Here is a 19,222-nt window from a genome sequence, read left to right on the forward strand (position 1 = left end):
TTTGTAATACATTAAGAAGAAGAATGAATTTTTTTTTTATTTTTAATTTTGGAAGGGGGGCAAATAATGCTGATCTGTAATGGGATCTTATTTCATCTTTGAAAATGTCTTTTCACATGGATAGGCACTATGTCAATATAGGAGCATATAATTTTGAATATATTCATCATTTGGAAAGCATTTATAGAATTTTACTATATTCTCTTCATATTTGCCTTTTATCATATAGTCATTACATTACAAATTGATAACTTCCAATTAAAATTTAGATGGAAACTCTTTAATTATATAGTTAAATGGATTTTTAAATATATAAATTTCTTTTGTACTTGAATTGAATTCCCCCCAAATGCTGCTGGAATCGTAGTTTGATTTTAGAAAGTATATCCACTGCAAATTTATATAGAAATGGAGATCTTGTTCCTTGTTTGAACTTGCGGCATGGGAAATGTATGAAGCACCTTGCTTATTACTTGTGATCTAAATGTTATATGTCATTGAAGTAATTTTGCCACAATCTTAAATTTTGTATGTATGCATTGTTTTGCCTAGGAACTTTGGGTCAAATTCTGTTAAAAAAAAAATTTATGAAGTATGCAATAAAATTTTCCATTTTGATTTAATCTTTGATAATACTGAATACAAGTAGTTCCTTTATGGAAAAATTTCAAATTTAGCCTTGACATAAAAAATTGTTAAATATCTTTTCCTCTTGTTTAGACATGATGGATATGCACTGGTAATTAAAAAAAAATGTTATGGTATGTGATATGCATGATAATCTGCATTATGGAGTTATATCTCTGTACTCTATATTCTCTGTGAGAATATAGCACTTTTAAGCAATGAGAAAGCCATATAAATTTCTATTGCAACTACTCAATTCAGCTATTATAGCACAGAAGCAGCCACAGAGAATACAGACAAATTAAGTTTGATTGTGTTCTAATAAAACTTTATGGATACCAAAATATCAATTTCTGAAATTGTCATGTGTTATGAAATATTCTTTTACTGTTTTCCCCCAGTTATTTACAAATATAAAAACTGTTCTTGGCTTGTGTGATGTTATTTAAAAAAAAAAAAAAAAGCAGCAGCCAAATAATCCCCGATCAAGACTTTGCTTCAATATCTTCGATAAAAGGTAGTTTTATTCCATTTTTGCATAACTTTGCTTATTAGGAAGTTTGTCTTTACATTGAACTTTTATCTTTTTGGGTCTATAGTTTCTACCCAATTGTTCCCTAGTTTGTTCCTCTGGGGGCTAAAGCCAAGCATAGTAAACTAATCCCTCTATCAGCTACTAATTTCTCCTTTTCCATTCTCCCTCAGTCTTACCTTTTCTATTCTAAATAAAGAGCATCATTTCCTTCACAACATGGCATGATATTGAGATCCTTTAATATCCTTGTTCCCTAACCTATAAATGACTTTGCTATACTGATATATCCAGAAGCAAATATTATATTACAAATATTGTCAGACCAGGGTAGATTTTATTGGAACTTTAAATCTCCCTACTCCTGTAAGATACATCTACTCAATTTAGCCTAAGGTTGCATCAGGTTTTTTTTTTTTTTTTTGACTGCTGGGGAAGTCATATCAAGCATTCCTTAAATCCCTGAGGTCTTATAAAAATGGATTGATATGTAGCTATATTCCTTATTTTATTTTTATGAAGGATTTTGTGGGTTTTCTTTTTTTTTTGAGTTCAAAAGTAGGGCCTTAATTAAAAAATAATTGTTCATGCCTGTTATTTTGCAGATGTAGAGAAATGCCTGTGAGGAAACACCCTCTATCAAGTAGATCAATAATTGCTCTGCAAATTAAGTCTTTGAATTGTTTGGGAACGATGAGAAGTTAAATGGCTTTCCCTAATTACACAAAAAGTATTTGACAGATGGGACTTTTTTTTCTTAATAGTATTTTTTTCCCTAATTACAAAAAAAAGTTTTCATCATTTCAACATTCAAAAAAAAATAAAACCTCCAAGAAAGAAAAAACAAATAAAAATATGTTGTTTTACATTTAGTCTCCATAGTTCTTTGGATGTAGATGGCATTTTCCATCATAAGTTTATTGAAATAGTCTTGGATCTTGATAAGAAAAACTAAGTCTTATAGCTGATCATCACACGGTGTTGTTACTTTGTATTGTGTTCTGGTTCTGGTCACTTCACTCAGCATCAGTTCATGTAAGTCTTTTTAGGTTTTTTTGAAAATCACCTGCATCATTTCTTATAGCACAATAGTATTCCATCACATTTATATACTACAACTTTAATAATTATTTGTTAAATGATTTATTTAATAAATTTATCTAAATGCATCTAATTGTTTAATGGCAGTTAAGATCTCTTGAGTCCCAGAAAGGAGCAAAAATCAATGTTAAATTCTATGAAAAGATAGAAATGAAAAGTTTCAATTTCGTTTATATATTATCCTGTTTAAATTATTTCATCATCTTGTTTAAATAAACTATTGCCTGTTTATAGTGAAAAAACAATCTGTAAAAGGAAAAATATTGACTTTGAAGTTTAGTACCAGCCAGCTAGTACAATGGAGCAGTAAAAGAACTTCAAAATTATCTTAAGCAATATGAAAGAGAGTCAGGTGGTACAGTAGAAGGAGCATTAAATTTGGAATCATACGCCCCACACAAATCTTAACTATTACTTTCTACCTGTGTGACCTTGAACAAATCACTTACCCTCTTGAAAAAAAATTTCAATACTATTTTCTTTTTCCAGTTATATGTAAAGTTAGTTTTCAACATTTATTTTATTTTATTTTTTTGTGTTTTCTCAGTAGTATTTTTATTTTTCCAAGTACATGTAAAGGTAGTTTTCGACATTCATTTTTGTAAGATTTTGTGTTTGCAATTTTTTCTCCTCCTTCCCTTAGGCAGCAGTTAACTTGATAGAGGTTACACATGTACAATTCTTTTAAAACATATTTCCATGTTTGTCCTATTGTATAAGAAAACTTAAATCAAAAGGGAAAAAAACCATGATGAAAAAAACCCTCCAAATTAAAAAAAAAAAAAAAGGTGAAAATACTATGCTTCAATTCACATTCAGCTTTTTGCATGTGGGTTTTGTAAGATTTTGAGTTCCATATGTTTTTCTCTCTCCCTTAACTCTTCCTTCTCCAAAACAACAGCAAAAATCTGATATAGGCTATACATGTACAATCATTTTAAATGTATTACTGTTTTAGTCATTGTCAGAATACTTTTGACAATATCGATCCATGTATCAAGGTGAGAGAGATGGCAATCAAAGGTATCAATTATGTAGAATAAAATATTTTCTTTTTTCTTTTCTTTCTTTTCTCGTCTTCCAACCTTCTTTTTTTTATTTTTAATAGCTTTTTATTTACAAGTTATATATGCATGGATAATTTTACAGCATTCACAATTGCCAAACTTTTTGTTCCAGTTTTTCCCCTCCTTAAGCCTACCCTCTCCCCCAGATGGCAGGATGACCAGTACATGTTAAATATATTAAAATATAAATTAGATACACAATAAGTATACATGACCAAACCATTATTTTGCTGTACAAAAAGAATCAGACTCTGAAATATTGTACAATTAGCCTGTGAAGGAAATGCAAAATGCAGGTAGGCAAACATATAGGGATTGGGAATTCAATGTAATGGTTCTTAGTCATCTCCCAGAGTTCTTTTGCTGGGTGTAGCTGGTTCAGTTCATTACTGATCTATTGGAACTGATTTGGTTCATCTCATTGCTGAAGATGGCCAGGTCCATCAGAATTGATCATCATATAGTATTGTTGTTGAAGTATATAAAGTTCTTCTGGTCCTCACTCAGCATCAGTTCGTGTAAGTCTCTCCAGGCCTTTCTGAAATCATCCTGTTGGTCATTTCTTACTGAACAATAAAATTCCATAATATTCATATACCACAATTTATTCAGCCATTCTCCAATTGATGGGTATCTACTCGGTTTCCAGTTTCTGGCCACTACAGAGGGCTGCCATAAACAGAATAAAATATTTTCAAAGTTTTTTTGGAGAGGGCTAATGGGAGATGACGACTATTAGTACTTCAGAAAATTAAAAAAAAAAAAATCAGTGGAGGGAGAGAAGTGATATAAAAAAAAGCTTTGGTGATAGCTATTTCAGCAAAACCATTGCTAAGAAATTTAAGGTTGAAACTGGATAGCAAACAACAAACAGACAAAAGATGGAAAAGATCTGCAAGATTTTCTTTTGTAATAAATTTTTAACCATCAAGAATAATGGAGCTACCATATTTGGAGTTTGACATCACTATTGTATTTATAGAATAAGTGGAAGTGACACTGAAGAGAACAAATATGGGGAAAGAAACAACACTATCAAATTTACACTCGGGAAGTTTGTGGTGGAGGTAAAACAATTCTTACGGAATTTGAAAGAGGAAAAAGATAACTAAGGTATGGAAAAAACCTCACACCATTATTAACTGGAATAATGCCAGCTTAAGTTTATGGATATTTCTTTGAAAATAATCATATTTATTAAAAGTGTCCTTGATCAATGTGTCAGAAAGGTTCCTTTCTAACTCTTAGATTTTTTTTTTTTAATTAGAGCTTTTTATTTTTCAAAACATGCATGAATAATTCTTCAAAACCTTGCAAAACCCTGTTTTCCAATCCCCCCCTTCTCCCACACCCATGTAGGGACATGGCAAGTAGTCTAATATATGTTAAATATGGTAGAAATATATGTTAAATCCAATATATGTATATACAATTATTGTGCTGCACAAGAGAAAAAGAAAACAAAATAAAATGCAAGCAAACAATAACAAAAAGTGAAAATGCTTTGTGGTGAACCACACTCAGTTCCCACAGTCCTCTCTCTGGGTGTAGATGGCTCTCTTCATCACTGAACAGTTGGAACTAGTTTGAATCATCTCATTGTTCAAGAGAGCCATGTCTATCAGTATTGATCATTGTATAATTTTGTTGTTGCCATGTATAATGATCTCCTATTGCTACTCATTTCACTTAACATCAGTTCATGTAAGTCTCTCCAGGCCTTTCACATCCTGCTGGTCATTTCTTATAGAACAGTAATATTCCATAACATTCATATGCCATAACTTATTAAGCCATTCTCCAATTGATGGGCATCCATTCAGTTTCCAGTTTCTAGCCACTACAAAAAGGGCTGCCACAAACATTTTTGCACATGTGGGCCCCTTTCCCTCCTTTAAGATCTCTTTGGAATACAAGCCCAGTAGAAACACTGCTGGGTATGCACAATTTGATAACTTTTTGAGCATAGTTCCAAATTGCTCTCCAGAATGGTTGAATCAGTTCACAATTCCACCAGCATTGCATTAGTATCCTAGTCTTCCCACATCCTCTCCAACATTCATCATTATCTTTTCCTGTCATTTTTGCCAATTTGAGAGCTGTGTAGAAGTATCTAAGAGTTGTCTTAATTTGCATTTCTCTGATCAGTAGTGATTTAGAGCACCTTTTCATATGACTAGAAATAATTTCAATTTCTTCATCTGAAAATTAACACTTAGATTTTGGCAAGAGATTTCACAGTAAACTACAACTTTACTATCTTTTGCTTTCCTGAAAGATAGAGCATTGGTATCAAGCTCAAATAGAAATAGATCCCTACAGCTGCATTTTAACTGTTAAGTATTTCTTAATTACATTTTGAAAGTATGCTGTACTTAGGGATTTTCAGCATTTTGAGCTGTACTTGAGAGTACACATAGCTGAGGATCTTGAGAATTTAAGAATCTAGCTCAGACATTAGTAATGTAATGGGGATAAGTCACTTATTCCTGTGCTTCAATTTACTCAATTGTAAAAATGAGTTGCAGAAGTAAATGAAAGATCATTCCAGTATCTTTTGTCATGACTCTAAATGGGAGTCATGAATAGTTAGGACTGAGAAGTGACTGAATGAAACAGGCTGCATATTGATTTAGAAAATTACAAGCAATATTACCATTTATGTTTTATTGTATTTTCATTTACTTTTGCTAAATAGTTTCCATTTTTATCTGGTTTGGGCTGCATTCACAAGTGTTATGGGCCATATGTGACTGATTGAGGGTTTGAGTCCTTATAATGGACTTTCATGAATGTGAGAGTTTCACAAGATGGATCTGGACTGTGTAGGTTGTGTTTGACATGGTTGAAGCAAACTCCTGAATCATGAGATTATATTTGAATTTATATCTCCAAAAATTTCATTTCATGAATGTGTGGGGATATAGCCAAATATTTGTTAAGGTGCTGACCTAGACTGCCTGCGTCCTGTAACTTCTAATAGATACATAATTTTTTTTGTAATAAATAATTTTTGAGAATTTTCTTTCATCTAATAAACAGCTTTAATGAATGATGATTTTTTTCAAGCCATGGTTACATATGTCACCATTTTATTAAACATTTTAAATTGCTGTGATAAACTTGTAGTTAATCTTTTTACTATGATAATCTTCACTTAAATTCTCAAGTTTTGGGATCTGTCTTCTAGTAGATATTGGTACTCTGTTCATTGATGAAAATGCAACTCCTTAACTTTGTAGCTGTTGCTAGAGTTTCTGTAATCTTAAAACTTAGCCCCACCTGTGCCCAACATGTTAGTTTCATTGACTTAGGTTAATATTTGGACACTGAGCCTCTATACTCAAAGGCTTCTTAGTTAGGGAGAACCTAGCCATTGATAATGCATATGAGTATATTTTTAGTGACGGATATATCAAAATGAATACATTATTACCTGATATTACATATAAATTTAGGAAATCTGAACAATATTGATTTTTGTCTTTTTTAATTCTGTCAGAGTGTAGTATGTTAGGAATTGTGAGTTTATATAGTCACTTGTTAAAAGAATGGAAATTGAGAATACTGCTTCCAATTCCAATTTCTCTTCTTTTTTTTCTACTTTGAAGCTTTGAGAATAATCGTTATGAATCCTCTGCTTTGGAAATTTATACAAGGGGTCTAGTACTATTGTACTCATTGAAATTACTCTTTTAAATTATAAAATAGCTTTAAATATTTTTATATATTCTTTCTCCCAATTAGATTGGGCTTCTTGAGCAGAGACTGTCTCGATTTTCTATTTGTTTCCCAATATGTAACATGACTCATTTGGGTTCATGAGTTCAAATCAGACATCTGTGTGACTGAGCAAGTCACTTAATGCTTTTTACCTCAGTTTCCCCAGCTGTAAAATGAGCTGGAGAAGGAAATGCCAAATCACTCCAGTATGTCTTCCAAGAAAACCCCAAATAGGATTAGGAAGGGAAAGGATCAGACATGACTGAAATAAGTCAGACATGACTAAAAGAACTGAACAACAAATTATAGCACAGTATTTGGCATGTAATAGGCACTTACTATGTGTTCATTAATTTATTCTTGGATTAGGATTATGAGATTTTTTCCTCATACTTAAATGTAAAAGTAAACCTAAAATTACAGAAAGAAATAAACTTTTGACTTCATTTATTCACAAATGTATTCATTTATTCACTGGTCCTTAAATAAAAGAAAATTATTGTTTCTCTCCCCTTTACCCCCTAAATACTGATTTGGAATTTCATTCAGTATTGATTGGGCAATGTACCAGGATTCCCAAAGCTATTTTTCTTGATAATTTTACCAAGTTGATAATTACTTGGTAGTAGTTCCAGAAAGAGGAGGTAGTGATTCATGTAGTAAAAATTTAAATGGAAAAATCATTTTTACATTATCAAGAAAAGGTTTTGCAATATATTTTAAGACATAGTTTTACATTCAATCAAGCTTGTGCTATTAAGTTAAGCATTGTACTTTTTGCTAAAACTATTTGCCTTTATACCAGGTACTTGTTTTGAATCAATTGAAGACACAGGGAGAACACTTTTTAAGCATTCTTTTCCTTCCCTACTTATAATAATTCATTAGAAAAGTAAGTTGAATTCTTGGTTAAAGAATTTTAGAAAACTTTCCTACAAGTTACTTTTAGGTATATAGCAGGCAATCCATTTTTTCATTATATTCTATAGTACTTCAGTGACCTGATATTAGATGTTATTGGGGAGGAATGATGGTGTTGTTAGTAAGGATAGCGAGCTCTCTCCTATTGGTCTATATTAGTTCACAGTTATGGAAATTATATACTGTAGAAACTCCTTGTACTATTGAAGATTTATAACTCATGTCTTAAGAGTCTGATTGTTTTCTATGTATTAAGAATTTAAAAGATTTGTGTAGAGTGACATAATATGTTATGGATGGGATTTTAACCAGGATCTTCTTAAGTCCCTTCCCTTTATTCATTATATTACCCTTTTTGCTATCTTTGAATAAAGTTGTTTGGAGCCCCTATCAACACATCAGGATGGTCCAAAACAAAACAAAACAAAAACAAAAACTTGAAAATGACGCCTAATAACCTGTATTGGATTTGTCTTGGAGAAATAAAAGAAAATTCCGGCTGTATTATCTCTAAAAGATCAGGCTATTAAGGAAAAGTTGAGGGGCATAGAAAACAATAAAAGGAACAAAAATAGAAAGGAAAAAATAGCAATACTGTATTTTGAGATTAAGATGTGAATAATGGATCACAAAATTTTTACTGTTTAGGAGATTGAGAACATTCTACATTTGGTACTGGTGAGGAAGTGCTCCCAGCACTGCACTTCTTTAGGAACTAAAGAAGTGTGATCTTCTTTCTAGGTGTGTGAACATGTTGGTGCAAAGGTTTAATCCTGTCATTCTTCTTATTAGGGGCCAGTGGTGGCTCTCTAGTCCCTCTAGGATCAAATAAAGACTAACTCCTTTATAAGAAGGTATAAAAAAGATTACAGATCCTATTATCATCCAAAAAAAGTGATTCAGAAGACATTAATTGACTGCCTACTTTCTTAGAATGATGTATATATATGGTTTAAGAGTATACTTGATTAAAAATAGGGAAAGGGAATAGAAAACTTCATCAATCATGATACATTTGTCAGGTGGTTACTATGTCCAGACTGTGTCTTGAGATAGACAAAAGCAAAAAACAGCCCTTGTTCTCAAAGAGCTTTAATTACAAAGGGAGAGAACATGTACGCCTAAAGATATACACAAATCAAATACAAGGTAACGTTAAGAAGGCACTAAACAGGTAGGGAAATCTTGAAAGGCTTGTTCTCATATTAGTTGGCACATGAGTTGAGTTTTTAAGATAACAAGATAAGTCTGGAAATAGAAGTAGGGAGAGGGAGAAAGAGAGAGGGGAAGAAATGAGAATTAGAGTGGTTTTTGTGAGTATGACCAGGTAGGCCAATATAACTAGATAATTAGAGTGTGCATGGAAGGAGTAAAGTTTAAGAGCTTACCATGCTCCTCTTCTAACATCTTTCCCCTAGCATAGAAGGATCATCAAACTTTGGCCTTTTATTTTTATAATGCCCTCAAGCTAAAAATACTTTGTTTTGAGATTGATTTTTACATTTTTTAGTGCAATAAAACATTCTTAGTTTCTAAGGCTTACAAAAATAGATCCCTTCATAAGAATTTGTTCGTTAGGTAAATGTATTACCCTCATCCTCTTGCCTCTGAGTAGTTTCTAAATTGATTTCCCTGTCTTCTCTTCATTTTCATCTCAATCCCAAATTGAAATTCCTAAAGCCCAGGATTGATCTTGTCACTCTTCTGCTCATTAGTAGTTGGTGGTGGGTCCCTCATCCCTATAGCAGGGTGTGGAACTCTTTTTCTGCTAAGAGCCATTTGGATATTTATAACATCATTCTCCAGCTGTAATAAAGTATCATTTTGTAGAACTCAAGCTGTAAGAGGTGGTTCTACCTTGCTTCCAGCTAGGTTCAAATAAAGACCTAATCCTTTGTTTTATATTTAAAACACTTCACAACTGCACCTTTTTTGAGCTTATTCATCAACTCTCTTACACAGATGTTTGTCTGGCTAGACTGACTTTCTTGGTTAATTAATGTTATTCTCCATGTCTTTGTACAAAATGTCTCCCATTCTGTATGCCAAAGAAATAATAGAAGGAAAAGGACCACATGTACCAAAAAATGTTTGTAGCAGCCCTTTTTGCAGTGGCAAGGAACTGGAAATTGAGGGAATGCCCAACAATTGGGGAACGGTGGAATAAGTTTGGTATATGAATGTAATGGAATATTATTGTTCTATAAGAAATGATGAGCAGGCTGATTTCTGAAAAGCCTTCAAAGACTTAAATGAAGTGATGCTGAGTGAAGCCAAGAGAACATTGTATACAGTAACAAGATTATATGATGATCAACTGTGATGGACTTGGCTGTTTTCAACAATGAGGTAATTCAAGGCAGTTCCAATAGACTTGTGATAGAGCCATTCACATCCAGCCCGCAACTCTGGAGACTGAATGTGCATAAGAACTTAGTGTTTTCACCTTTTTTTTGATGTTGTTTGGTAGTTTTTCCTTGTCTTTTTTTTTTTTTTCCTCTTTTGATCTGTTTTTTTTTTTTCCTCTTTTGATCTGATTTTTTTTTTTTTTTGCACAGCATGATGACTATGAAAATATGTTTAGAAGACTTGCACATGTTTAACCTATATTGGATTGCTTGCTGTCTTGGAGAGGGGAGGAGAGGGAGAAAAATTTGGAAAACAAAGTTTTGCAAAGGTGAATGTTCAAAGCGTATCTTTGCATGTGTTTGGAAAAATAAAAAGCTATTAAAATTATCTCCACTCCTAGAATATATTTCATCCTCTTTCCTCCTCAGAATTGAAAGCTTAGGGCCTTATGCTTTGGTTTCCAAACTATAGAATATTCTCCATTATCTTTTTTCGTAAAAATTTTTGTGTCCCTTAATATTTCTTAAAATCTTTGCAAATAATTTTCTTAAACTGTTATTTTATTCAAATAAGCTTTTTTAAAGAATAATCTTGACTATTGATGAACACACACACACAACCAGTTGGTATTTTTTATGTTTTCTTTGTTGAGAGAGAGTTGGTGGAGGAGGTTATCAGACCTTTACATCACTTTGACTGCTGAGTATAGGATGGACTGAAATAGAGGAGAGACCTGAGGCAGGGAGACCAAAAAAGCAGGCTATGCAAGTAGTTCAGGCCTTGAAGTTTTTAGAGGGCCTTCACCAAAGTGGTAGCAGTATCAAAGGAGAGAAGGGGACATGTCAGAGATAGTAAAGGTGAAGCTGATAGGTCTTGACAACAGATTATGAGAATGAGATATTATGAATTTAAAGATTACATCTAGGTTTTGAACTTGAGAAAATTTAGTTTAGGAGACATCTAAGCATCTAAGTGGTCAGCACTGTGTTAAATGCTAGGACTACTGGATCATAATATTTGGGGAGATAGTTGTAAGATGTAAGAAGATTTGAAAGGGGTGAGAATTAATTTATGAAGAGGTTTAAATGCCAAAGGATTTATATATGTGATTCTGTCGATAATAGGGGAATCACTATAATTTAATATTCATCAAAACCTTTATTAACCTATGCTTTAAAAATTTTTATAAAACATTTAAAAATGTTTTATAATAGTAGCTAAGTGATTTCCTATTTGAATAGAATCCTGAAAAAACTATCACTATGATAAATAATTGTGCTACTATGTACCAACTGAAAATTCTCATTTGATTAAACTGAAGAATGGTTAGTATCTGCTGAAACTTAGAAAATCAAAATAGAATACTACAGTTTTCTCAGGGAATAGTCTTAACTTTTAAAATCTCTTTATCTTTACCTTTCTTTTATCCTTACTGAGCTGAATAGTATTTGATTTGATAAATCATAATATTCAAGACAGTGAATTAGGTTGAGAATACAAAGATAAATGGAAGAATAGCTTTTGCTTTCAAGGAATTTACTTTGTACTGGAAAGTTGCAATATTTACACAAATAAGTTAATGAAATATAATTTGAGAAAGGAAAATGGGATAACAAATAGGGGAATTCAAGAAAGGCTTCCAGCAGGAGATGATACTTGAAGAGATTTTAAGAGTTGGAGGTGAAGCAGGAATTCATTATAGGTTTATAGGATAATCGTGCAAAAACAAGGCATATAGGTAGAAGGAGCAAGCAGGCCATTTGGCTGAAAAATAGAGCTTGTTATGGGGAATAAAGTAATTTAATAAGCTTCATTTGAAGCCAGAATCTGTGAGAGACATTTATTAATATATATGAATTTCTGCTTACAAAGACATTTAAATATGGGTAAAGATAATTTGGTCAAAATTGTCTTTGATCTAAGCAATTTCCACTAAGCTTTCACAGTAATTGTGAGGCAAAAGATAAACTTTTTACAGAAAAATAAAACAAAGATATACAGTTAAAATTTAGACTTTTGAATTTATTTAATCAGATTAATAGTAATATTAATGCTTGCACATCATTAGAGTAATATCTTTTAGAAACATTCTCTCTTTAGCTATTCTTCTTTCAATCTTGTCAGAAGTGAACAAAGGTAATTCTGGGTTAAATTAATCAAGAGACACCAGTACTTATTTGACCACCATAAACAAGACAAAGCTTTGCTATATGGTCTTAGTTACAGGGAATTAAGATTGCTGAAATCCTCCAATGAAGGATTCAAGGAAGACTGATGTGTTTTTTTAAAAATTTAAAGTTAAAAGAAAAAAAGTATCTCATGCAAAGTGTAATACACAAAGAGGATTGTATGTATATGAAATTGTCAATTCCATACTACTTGCTTTTCTAAAAAACATAAGTTCATCACATTATTTCTGAAGTCCTATTTCCTATGCTTCCTTTTGAAGTTCTATTTTCTATGCACTTGGAAAAAAAAAATGTTTCAAAGACTAATTTTTTTGGAGTGGTGGGGAGAGGAAAGCCATTGTTTAACCCTTATTGGGAATCTAGATTTACAATTTTATACTAGTTGATGGGTTTTGTTTTGTTTTAGATTTACTCATCTCTCCAAATTTAGTTCCTAACCAACCAAATGAAAGCAAATATCCAAAAGATTGATAAGAAAAATGCAAATGCAAACACAGGTTTCACCTCACACCCAGAAAATTGGCAAAGATGATCAAAGTTGCAATAGCTAGAAGTTATGGAATGACAGGTATACATTATTGATGGAACTATAAATTGTGAAAAGCAAAAAAAAGTGTGACTAACACATTCAACTCCTTAAATGAATTTCTACTTTGAAGCATATAGCACAAGAATGTGAAAGACAAAAAAGAAATTTTTATAATAGCATTTTTGGTAATGGCAAAGAAATGAACAGCAATAAAACTTTTTTCTTAAAAATGCTGAATGTGGCAATATTATAATAACCAACTCTGGCCCCAGACAAGAGAAGACATATCTTTACCCTACTTCTATACACTGCAGAAACGAGGGTGAAAATTGGGCTGAGGTTTCTGAGTTTTCTAGCTTGGGTCAATTTGCTAAGCCTGCATCTTTGTACCTTCTTGCTCCCTCTGGACATCCAGACATGTTCTTACTACAGGTGCCTTTGTCTGGTTTATTGTGGTATTGGGAAGCCAGTAGCTGTTTGCCCGTACTGGCGTTGCATTCACTTTTCTAATTTTCTGTGCCCTTGAACTACTGGCTGACTTGCCCCGACCTGTTCTATTTTTTAAAAATTAATTGTTTTATTTTCCCATTTATATTTAAAAATAGTTTTTAGCAATTCATTTTTATAAGATTTTGAGTTCCAATTTTTTCCTCCCTCCCTTCTTTACCTCTCTCTTCCCAAAGACAACAAGCAATTTGATGTAGGTTATACGTGTACAATTATTTTAAATATATTTCTATATTAATCGTGTTTTGAAAGAAAAAATCAGAACAAAAGAGAAAAACTATGAGAAAGAAAAAACAAATAAAAAAGGAAATTGAAAATAGTATGTTTCAATCCATATTCTGTTTATAGTTTTCTCTCTGGATGTTAATGGCATTTTCCATTGCAAGTTTTTGTCTTGCATCACTGTCTTCTATCACTGTATTGCTGAGAAGAGTTAAGTCTATTATAGTTGATCATCACATAATCTTGTTGTTACCATGAACAGTGTTCTCCTGGTTCTGCCCACTTCACTCAACATCATTCATTTAAGTCTTTCATTGAAATCCACCTGTTCATTGTTTCTTATAGAACAATAATATATTATTACATTAATATACCATAACTTATTCAGCCATTTCCCAATTGGTGGATATCCACTCAATTTCCAATTCCTTTACTGGCTGATTTTTTTTTTTTTTTTTTGGTATGGCTATAGGTTGGAAGAAGTCACTTATGAATTGTCATTGTGTTTTTTATCACTATTGGATCAGATTCCATTTTCATATTGCCTGATCTGGTTTGTGGGTACCAGGTCATTCTCTATTCAGGCAGCCATCTTGGCTAGAAGTCAAGTACATTTTTTTAAACTAGTAAATTTAATCACTTTTCTTCTCCTTCCCCCCCCCCCCACTCCTCCCTTAGATGCCAATACATGTTAAATATGTTAAAGTATATGTTAAATACTTTATATTATATATCTATATGTGTGTGTGTATGTATGTATATATTTTTCTTTCTAATTCCACCAATTATAGTTCTATCAAGAATGTTTTACTATGCCTGTCATTCTATAACTTCTCGCTATTGTAACTTTGATCATCTTTGCCAATTTTCTGCGTATGAGGAGAAACCTGTGTTTGCATTTGCAATTTTCTTATTAGTCATTTGGAATATTTGCTTTCATATAGTTGGTAATAGTCCATAGTTCTCCTTTTGACCACTTAATATATTGGACACTGGCTTTTGAACTTCAGTATTTCTCTTTAGAATTACTGATTTTTTTTTTAGGTTGTTTTAAGATATTTGATACAATGATTTTTTTTTTTTTACTTGCCTATTTCTCTTAATCCTTTTTGTTTATTTGAAAACTTTTTTCATATAATCAAAATGATTTATTTTATTTTATATAATTTTCCTATTGTGAAAAGAATCTGATTTATAGCTCATAACACTTTCTATCTCATTTATTCATAAATTTGTCTCCCATATATAAATCTTATAGGTAGTATTCTTTATTCTGTGGTTATTTTAAGTAGGTTATTTTTTATAATCTCTTCTTGTAGGGTTTTGTTGGTGATATATAGAAATGTTGATGATTTATATGGATTTATTTTTTTCCTACTTCTTTGCTAAAGTTATTGTTTCAACCAGCTTATTACTTGAATTTCTAGAATTTTCCAAGTATTTCAGCATATTGTCTCCTAAAAAAGATAGGTTTATTACCTCCCTCATTGTCCAATTAGTTATCTTCACTTTCTTTTTTCTTATTGCTATTGTTGGCATTTCTAATACATTATTGAATAATATTGGTAATAGTGGGCATCCTTGTTTCACTCCTAATCCAACTGGGAAGACTTCTAGTTTATCCCTGTTACAGATAATGCTGCTGATGGAATGGATACTACCTTTCATTTTAAGGAAAGCTCCATTTATTCCTGTTCTCATTAGAGTTTTTAATAGGATGGGTGCTATATTTTGTCAAAAATTTGGTATAAATTTTTGGTATTAATCCCAGCTGGTCATAGTGTGTGATCCTGGTGATATATTGCTATTTCTCCTTAGTAGTATTTTATTTAAATTTTTTTCCATTAATAATCATTAGTAAAATTGGTCTATAATTTTTTGTCTCTGTTTTTACTCTTCCTGATTTAGGTATTAGCATCATATTGTTTCATAAAAGGATGTTTAGTAGGACTACTACTTTGCCTATTATTCCAAGTAATTTATATGTTGGAATAAATTGATCTTTAAATATTTGTTAGAATTCACTTGTAAATCCATCTGGTCCTAATGCTTTTTTCTTAGGACATTTATGGCCTGTTCACTTTTTTTTTTTTTAAATGGAGTAGATTTATTTAGATATTCTATTTCTTCTTTTGTTAATTTAAACAGTTTGTATTTTTGTAATTTCACTTAAATTGTTAAAATGTATTGGTGTATAATTGGAAAAAATGCTAATAATTACTTTGATTTCATCTTCATTACGTTTATTTACTCTTAATTTTTGATACTAGAAACACTTTTTGCTTTTAAAAATCATATTAACCAATGTGTTTATCTATTTTATTTTTCCCCCCCATAAAACTACCTTCTCTGATCTAGTTTTATTTATTAATTCAGTGGTATTATTATATTCATTTTTATTAATCTTGCCTTTAATTTTTACAATTTTCAATTTGATGTTTAATTAGGAACTTTTACTTTGTTCTTTTTCTAGTTTTTTTTAACTGCATGCCCAATTCATTGATCAGCTTTTTTTCTATTTTATTGATATGTGTTATAAATAAGAGTTAGAAATTTTTCCTTTGATTATTACTTTTGTTGCATCCTATAGATTTTGGTATGTTGTCTGATTATTGGCATTCTCTTTAACAACATTATTTAAAGTTTCTATGACTTTTTCTTTGTCATTCTTTCTTTAAGATTAGGTTATTTAAGAAAAGCTGGGTGGTGCAGTGGATATAGCACCATCTCTGAAGTTAGGAGGACCTGTGTTCAAATTTGACCTCAGACACTTAACAGTACTTCCTAGCTGTGTGACCCTGGGCAAGTCATGTAACCCCAATTGCCTCGGCGCCTCCCCCCCCCAAAAAAAAAAAATCAGATTATTTAATCTAATTAACTTTTAATCTGTGTTTTCATGGTCCCTTATAAAATGTTATTATTAATTTAAATTATTGCTTAATAAATTATTTTATTACTATAATATTTATATTTATTAATTAAAGATATATTCATTGAATTATGATCTGAAAAAGGATATGTTCAGTATTCCTACTTTTTTCTGCATTTAATTATGTGGTCAGTTTTTAAAAATAAAGGTATGGAGCAGCTAGGTGGCACAGTGAATAGAGCACCAGCCCTCAAGTCAGGAGGACCCGAGTTAAAATTTGACCTCAGACACTTAATACTTCTGGCTGTGTAATCCTGGGCAAGTCACTTAACTCCAATTTCCTCAGTAAAAACAAAATAAAACAAAAAAACCAAATAAATAAAGGTATTATGTAATGCTGAGAAAAAATAACTTCATTTCTATTCCTATTAATTTCTTTCTAGATACCTGTCATATCTAACATATAAGATTCTATTCATCTCTTTAATTTTTTTCTTTGTATTTTGGTTAGGTTTATCTAGTAGTTCTAAGAGGGGGAGGTTGAAGTCTCCCTGTGTTACAGTTTTGCTGTCCATTTCTACTTGTATTTATCCAGCTTTTCCTTTAAAAAATTGAATGCAATAGGATTTGGTACATATAGGTTTAGTATTGATTCATTATCTATGGTATCTTTTACGATAATGTAGTTTTTCTGTTTACCTTTTATTCAAATCTGTTTTAGATTTAATTTGATCTGAGATTTTTACTTCTACTTTTCTTGCATCAGCTGAAGCACAATAAATTTTACTGTAGCCCTTAATTTTTACTCCTTGTGTATCTCACATTTTTAATTTTTTGTAAACATGTTGTCAGATTCTGGTTTTTAATGCATTCTACTATCTCTTTCCATTTTATGGCTTTTAGTTCATGTGATTCACATTCAGAGTTACTATTATTAATTGTACATATCCCTCCATTTTATTTTTCCTCACAATTTATCTTTCTCAGCCTTTTTGCCCTGTCCCTCCTCATTTGTGTAATTTCCTTCTAACTGCAGCTTCTCTATTCTGTACCCTTTGTAAGAATCCCTTCCTTATCCTTTCATCTTATCCTCCTATTTTTTTTTTTTTTTGTTTTGTTTTTGAGATAATTAGAGTTAAATGACTTGGTGAAGGTCACACAACTGGTAAGTGTCGAGACAATTAAGGGTCAAGTGTCCAAGACCAGATTTGAACTCAAGTCCTCCAGATTCCAGTGCTGGTTCTCTGTCCACTACACCACCTAGCTGCCTCCCTACTCTCCTATTTCTTGATCTGCATATCCTTTTTAAGAGTCCCTCACTTATTCTATCCCATCCTTCTATTTCTCTTTAAGAAAACTTAAAAAAAAAAATCTTTCTAGATATGTTATTTTCTCTCTAACCCAGTTCGGTCTTCAATTCCCTCTTGCCTCTACTGTAATACTTCTTCTAATCATGCCTCATTTTTTTTTTTTTTTTTTTTTTGAGATAATTGTTCCCTTTTAACTGTCCTTACCCAATTTTAATTTTTAGGATTATCTCATCATCCTTATCACAAAACCTTGTATCTTTGTATGTTCTTTCAAACTAGCATAGTAATGTTGACATTTAAAAAAAGTTTTCATTCTTAAGAGTTACAGAAAAAGATTTCCCATATAAGAAGCAAACAGTTTGATTTTATTGAATCTCTTTTAATAGTTCTTCATATGTTTCTTGTAAGTTCTTGTAGGTTAAATTTTTTATTCTCTTCTAATCGTCTTGTCACAAATATTTGAAAATCCTTTTATTTATTATATATCCTTCCTCATACCCTATGTAGGATTATAATTCCTTCCCTCCCTCCCTCTTTCTTTCTACCTTCTTGCCCTCTGCCCTCCTCCTTCCCTCTTCCTTCCCTCCCTCTCTTCCTCTCTCCCTCTCTATGTCTCATGCTTCAGGTTTTTCTTGCTATTGTTTTCTGAACCCTTATCTAGATCTAACCTCAGGTACTCCTCTCAACTAGAGTTATGACCAGAGGCCCCAGTAATTGTACCACCACACAGTCTTATTACTTCTTTCCCAAGGCTGCAAGTTTAAGTTTACCACTCTGCTTTGGAACCAAAACCAGTGACTCTATTCCCCCTTAGTGACCATAGCCCAGCATGGTCCTCAACCTATGCTGCACTGGTGTGTGACTGGACACACCTGTTTGTGATGGTTCCTTCTTGGCTACAGTCACAACCTGGGACGATGTCTAGTCAGTGCACTTGGGCCCATATTCAGTGCCAGCAGAGGCCCCTGGAATCTCTCCTTGATCAGTCTTCTGACCTACTCTGTTCATGGGGCTAACATTCCTGAAGCTGAAGGTGCTACTTACATATCTGCTCCCAGGGTCTAGTTACTGGTGGTTTAGATGGTATCTGTACTTCAGTTATGTCTGATCACCACTCCAGAGGTCAGGTCTTTCCCAAAGTCCTCCCAAGTTGTCTGGACAGCTCCTTTATCCTGATTTTTAATTATTTCTATCTCTTTGATGTTCATTTGAGGCATTATTTTTAATTTTTGGTGGGGAGAATTTGGGAGAGCTTGGTAGTTTCTTGTCCTATTCT

General features: G+C 32.1%; 1 protein-coding gene across 6 annotated transcripts in view; it reads left to right on the forward strand.

The window, feature by feature from the left end:
- Positions 1-19,222, forward strand: part of KTN1 (kinectin 1) — a 145,808-nt gene that overhangs the window by 21,416 nt on the left and 105,170 nt on the right. The gene's annotated exons all lie outside the window — the stretch shown is intronic.

This window comes from Sarcophilus harrisii, chromosome 2 (genome assembly GCF_902635505.1).
Source record: "Sarcophilus harrisii chromosome 2, mSarHar1.11, whole genome shotgun sequence".
NCBI classification, from domain to species: domain Eukaryota; kingdom Metazoa; phylum Chordata; class Mammalia; order Dasyuromorphia; family Dasyuridae; genus Sarcophilus; species Sarcophilus harrisii.